We start from the raw sequence: 6,293 nt of genomic DNA, 5'->3' as shown, positions 1-6,293 counted from the left end.
ACCTTTGAAAAAAGATGAAATGCTGATGAGCCAACATAAGAATTAACATTTTAAAATTGCTTCTGTACCAGCTCACAACATTGGTAACAACAACAGTAATTACCATTGTTATTTCAGGAAGCTGTTACTTTCAGGAGTGGGTGTGGAAAGTCAAACAGGAGAATAAACTTCCTCTGTTTGATTGACATTTTGGAGGCAATTCTTTTTTACCCTAATCATCAACCTAGATTTATAGAAACCGTTTCTTCTGAACAATACACAAGGCCTCAGAATATATGAATTCTGTTAAAATAAAATGAAATTAAGGGAAAAAACCTAATCCAAAGTCCTTCGCTACTGCAGTTATTCTCTCTGTCTCTATAGACACATGGAAAATATATTTACAAGATATTTGAAAAAGAAATAAAAATATATTGTGCATCATGTTTTTGGTACAAAATATTAATGTATTTTCAAATACGTGGGGCTTGATCTCACAACCCTGAGATCATGACCTGAGCTGAAATTAAGAGTCAGATTCTTAACTGACTGAGCCACCCAGGTGCCCTGAAAATGATGATGGGCTTAAGGGTTATAAGGTAGATAAGATCCCTACCCTCTTGAAACTTGCCTTCCTTTGTCCTCTGACCTCTTCACACCTCCCGCTTTGGTATTCCCTAGTCAATTACCTCAGTCTTAAGGCACTAATGTCAAGTATAAACTGTTGACTCACAAATTATCTTTTGTGTGGGCCTGTTTCTTAAACTTCAGATACATATCTCCTTGATGACATCTTCACTGGGCTGATGATTTGGTACTTTAAATTAACTGTTAAAAACAGAACTTTTTTTCCTCTTACCATCCATGTCTCTCCCAGTCTATTCTTCTTCTCCCCTCCTCCATCCACAGAATACTAACTTCATTCTAGTTGATCTGGCTAAAAATCTTCCAGTCCTCTGTAATCCTTCTCCCTCCTTATTTCCCTCATTCTGTCTCACTGTACTTCCCTAAATCCAATCTAGAATATATTCTGTTAATGGTAAACCTGAAATATATTTCCAGTTCCATGGCTTCTAAATATTATCTCCACTTTTGGGCTACATTAAGCCATCAAGTTTTCTTATCTGGAATATTGGACTTACTCCCAATTTGTCTCACCTTCCAATGTTGACCCTTAGAGTCTATTTTCCATAGAGCAGCCAGCAAGGGCATTTAAACAACATTTAGAATTTGATATAATTGTGGCTAAAACCCTCTTGTGATTTTCCATCTTATTCTAGGTAACAGAGACCCGGTAATGACCTCATGCATGGCTTGCTTTTACCCTTCCACCCCAAACTGTTACAGCGTCTGCTACTTCTGTGTCCACATCCAACTCCAAGCACATCTCCCCCAGATTTTGCACTTGGTCTTCTCTTTGTTGGGTATGTTCTTCCCCACAAATACCTACACGATTTGTCTTTCATTTTATTTAACTGTTGAAATTTTACTTCCTCTGAGTGACCTTCCCTGACCAAGCCATCTGGACTAACACATTCATTCTCCTTCCTCTGCCTTTAAATTTTTCTTAGTATTTCTCATCCTTGCAATCATCTGTAATTATAGCTGATGTTCCATTATTCACAGCTTACACATTTGTGAATTCTCCTACGTGGTAAAATGGATTTGTAATCCCCAAATCAATACTTGCAGCGTTTTCATGGCCATTCACAGACATGTGCAAAGTGGTGAAAAATTGGAGCATATGATGCATGCATGTCCAGCTGAGGTCAGACAACGGATGCTCTGCTTTCTTACTTCAGCTCTCAAACTGCAAACAACTGTCCCTGCAGTCTGTAAGTGCCAGATTTTTCTCTCTTTTTTTTTTTTTTGGTTGTCAAATTATCCTTTATTGAAACATTTTCCTTTGTAGTTAACTAGCTGGGCATTCCACCACATCACTGTTGATGTCATCTATGATGTCATGAGGGTGGCGGCCATCAACATTGCAGCCCACAGACTGGGCAGTCCCCAGGATTTCTTTAATGGTTCCAGAGAGTACTCTGGCTAAAGATCGGTGTCACATCTGTAGGGCAATATCGACAATCTCATCAAAAGTGATATTTCCACTGTGCTTAATGTTTTTCTTCTTCTTTCTGTCTCTCCATGGTTCCTTGAGGGCTTTGATAATCAGGGCAGAGGCAGAAGGTACCACTTCAATCTGGGCCTGTCTGTTCTGAATGGTCAGTTTCACTGTAATCCTTAGACCCTTCCAATCACCGGTTGCCTTGGCGATGTCATCACCAAACTTTTTTGGAGACAGACCCAGCGGGCCGATCCTCAGGGCCAGAGCAGACGTGGCACCGACTTCGCCACCAGTGCACCTCAGGTACATGACTTTGATCTCATTGGGGTCGAACTTAGGCGGCATGGTGGAGGTGGCTGGTGTCAGATGAACCCGGATTCGGGACGACCGGAGAAAGTTGCACCTTTGCCTCCCCAAGCCGAAAGCCAAAAGCAGATTTTTCTCATTTTTGTCTGTTGTTGATGAGTTCACAGTTTAAAACAGCTTAAGTGGTTCTAGTGTTCCTTAAAGAGAAAATACCTGTATTAAATAAGCTTTGTTTAGGCATGAGTTAGTGTTGCTGGCCCTGAATTCAGGGTTAATGAATGAATAATATATATTAAATAAGGTGTTTCTAAACAGAAACACACATAAAGCAAGGTTATGTATTGATTGCTTGATGAAAATGTTGTGATCAGAAGCTTGCAGGTACCTAAACTCTCTTCCCTTAGGAGCAGTGGTTCAGTATTCATTAATTCAGTGTTTGTGGTGACTTTATAGACTGTAACTACCGCTTAATAATGAGAATTGTGTTTTGTTGTTTTATTTCAATGTCCACCAGCCCCTGCCCCCATGATATAGACTTTTTTATTTTTTTAAGATTTTATTTATTTATTTGACAGAGAGAGACACAGCGAGAGAGGGAACACAAGAAGGGGGATTGGGAAAGGGAGAAGCAGGCCTCCCTTGCAGCAGGGAGCCCGATGCGGGGCTCGATCCCAGGACCCAGGGATCATGACCTGAGCCGAAGACAGACGCTCAACGACTGAGCCACCCAGGCGCCCCATGATATAAATTTATAAGCAAGGACTTTGTGTCTACTTCTACATGTCCAGTGCTTAGAATAGTGCTTGACACATAATAGGTGCTCAATAAATATTTAATGATGTAATCAAAGAGAATTCTATTGTGAGAGACATACAACGTTAGTATGGTGAGAAATGCAATAAGCTAGGATAAAAACCTAACAGACATTGTGATACAGTGTCTGAAGGCGGTAAGAAGGGCCGTAAGGTCGAGCTATCCTTAGGCATGAGCGTGTCATTTGATCTGAGACCTACCGGAGGAAGACTAAGTCAGCCTTGAGAAGCAATGAAGAAAGAGTATTCTAGGTGGAGAGTTGTGAAGTGAAGATACACAGTGAGAGTGATGACTGCAGACATTGAACAACAAAAGGAGGACAGTGTGAGCAAGGGGCAGAATGGCGAAGATAAGCTGGAAGAGGTAGACCGATGCTAGATCAGGAAGACATTTTGTGTTTTATTTTTGTTTTTTTTTTAATTGTATTTATTTATTTGACAGAGAGCATGCACAAGCAAGGGGAGAGGCAGAGGGAGAGGAAGAAGCAGGCTCCCTGCTGAGCAGGGAGCCCGATGCGGGGCTCGATCCCAGGACCCAGGGATCATGACCTGAGCCGAAGGCAGATGCTTAACCGACTGAGCCACCAGGCGCCCTGACATTTTGTATTTTAGATATTCTAGGAAAACAAGCAATGCACAGAAATATTTTAAACAAAGTGAATTGATAAATTTGATAAATTTGATTTATACCCCAAAGAAAAGAAAGATAAGGGAGGAACTGATTAGTCCACGAATAGGCCCAGTTTTTAATTACCATACATTCTGTATTTGCTAAGTAACTATACAGGGATGGTGTCTTACCTAATTCAAGTAGCTGTACAGGTGGCCACAGGGCTTCTGCTGTTTTGATTTCTTACAAACGGACTCAAGGAAACCATATGGGAATTTCCGGTGGATAGCATGTAGCTTTGACTGCAGAATATTCTGTTTGGAAAAGCCCTCTTCAAACACTTGTGGTGATTTTGGAGAAGCTATGAAGAGACAAACTGGGGAGGAAGGGAATACTTTTGTGGTCACAGTGATCTGTCAAATGAACCCCACTGATCTGGACATGAGGGAATTTCAAATGTTGTAACCAGACTTCATTAGGGGTGATATATAAAAGTCTGGTCCAGGGCTCAGCCCTTACACTGTGCTGAGTAATAGTGATTATTGTAAATTCTCATAATGAGTTTTGTAGTGAACTAGTTGAGAAGTGTGTATGTAAGAAAAAAAAAATGCCTCCGTAATAGATTTCTTCAGATGTCCATGTTTAAAAAATGTTGTTTAAGAATAAACGAGTTTCATCTAAAACTAATGATGTAATGTATGGGGATTAACATAAGAATAAAAAAATAAATAGAAAAAAAAAAAAGAATAAACGAGTTTCAATTTTCATTATGTTAACTGGTTGTTGTTAATGTTGACATAATTTCCAGGCCAGAGAATCTCCGTGATCACAGTGCTCATTTCATTGCTGCGAGAAAAGTAACTGGCATTAGGAATGTTCCATAAGTTTAACTTACACAAAGACTCTTACTATTTTCTTGTTGTCATTGTTTTTTAAAGATTCATTTATTTATTTGAGAGAGAGCGAGAGAGTGCGTGTGTGTGAGTGGGAAGAGGGGCAAAGGGAGACAATCTTCAAGTAGACTGCACACTCAGCACAGAGCCCGAGGTGGGGCTTGATCCCACAGCCTATGAGATCATGACTGGAGCTGAAACCAAGAGCTGGATGCTCAACCGACTGAGCCACCCAGATGCCCCACGAACTCTTACTTTTAGTGGCCACTCCTATTACTATGTAAAAAATGCTGATGCAGAATCTGGACTCAGAGTACTATCATCAACTATTAATGTCTACATAGTTACCCCCTTCTAATCTTAATGTGCCACAACTTGGTCATGTCTTAAACAATCCTGGAAAAATAACCTCTGCTAGATTGACACGATGTACTGAAATGAGCATAGAATTAATACCAGCCAGAACTGATTTCAAATCCTTGTTACATCATTTCTAACAGCATGTGCTTTAAAAAATATATCAACATCACCACTTGTCTCTATGCAAGGAGGGTAATGATATCTATATTCCATGGAGACCAAATAAAATAATGGATATAAGTGCATAGCATATAGTTGGAACTACGTAAATATTAGCTCTCTTTAAATTCCCATTTCCTACTATCTGGGGAAGACCATTTGTTTCAAATGTACAACTGCCATTTTTAGCATACTCCTTTTATGGGCCATTCTTAGAATTGAAGACTTACTTCTGCTATTATTTTCCTTCATGTGTTAACATTCTATCCCTCTCTAGCTTTCCTCACTCATTATATATAATGTCTGTTTCTTATTGTGTACCACACCTCTCATTAGTGTTGAAGCCAGGAGACCTTTGTCTTCAGGGACTGCCCTTCACTTTATATCTATTCAGATCCCCTTCATATACCTGTAAAGAGCTCTCCTATGAAGGAACTCAATTTTTAGCAAAAACAGGAGTCTGATAAAATATCAGGAAATTAACCTTTTTTTTTAAGATTTTATTTATTTATTTGACAGAGAGAGACACAGCGAGAGAGGGAGAGCACAAGCAGGGGCAGAGGGAGAGGGAGAAGCAGGCTTCCCGCAGAGCAGGGAGCCTGACGCGGGGCTTGATCCCAGGACCCTGGGATCATGACCTGAGCTGAAGGCAGACGCTTAACAACTGAGCCACCCAGGTGCCCCAGGAAATTAATCCTTTGTCTCTCCCAGAGAGATATGTAAAGTTTAAAATGGGTTTTCTGTGAGAGAAAATTTGTTAAAGATATTAAATTTAAGTATTTTATGTGTTAGGAAAGAAATCATATGTATTATAAATCTGGGTAGATCATGGGTGATTTCATATTCCATCTCTCCACATGTTTTTGTTGAATACTGCTGTGTATGAGATATAGACTAAGCAGCCCTAGTTTCTAGAAAGGAGACTGTGACCTTTGTAATCACTAAGGGATAGAAAATGGGCAAGAACTTGATTTCGTTCAGTGTTTGGCCAGTGGTTACCACAGAACTTAAATGGAAAATATTACATAAGTGATAAGACCTGAAAGATCACCTGTGTCTGTGAAGTGATGAGAGAAGGCTTCATGGGGGAAAGTGCATTTGAAATTTGC

At 40.0% G+C, this 6,293-nt stretch overlaps 1 pseudogene; it reads right to left on the bottom strand.

The window, feature by feature from the left end:
* Positions 1-1,891: 1,891 nt before the first annotated feature.
* LOC110589567 lies at positions 1,892-2,451 on the bottom strand (annotated as a pseudogene).
* Between the last annotated feature and the right edge of the window lie 3,842 nt (positions 2,452-6,293).

This window comes from Neomonachus schauinslandi, chromosome 6 (genome assembly GCF_002201575.2).
Source record: "Neomonachus schauinslandi chromosome 6, ASM220157v2, whole genome shotgun sequence".
In the NCBI taxonomy this organism is placed as follows: domain Eukaryota; kingdom Metazoa; phylum Chordata; class Mammalia; order Carnivora; family Phocidae; genus Neomonachus; species Neomonachus schauinslandi.
This window is presented reverse-complemented; position numbering and strand designations above follow the sequence as displayed.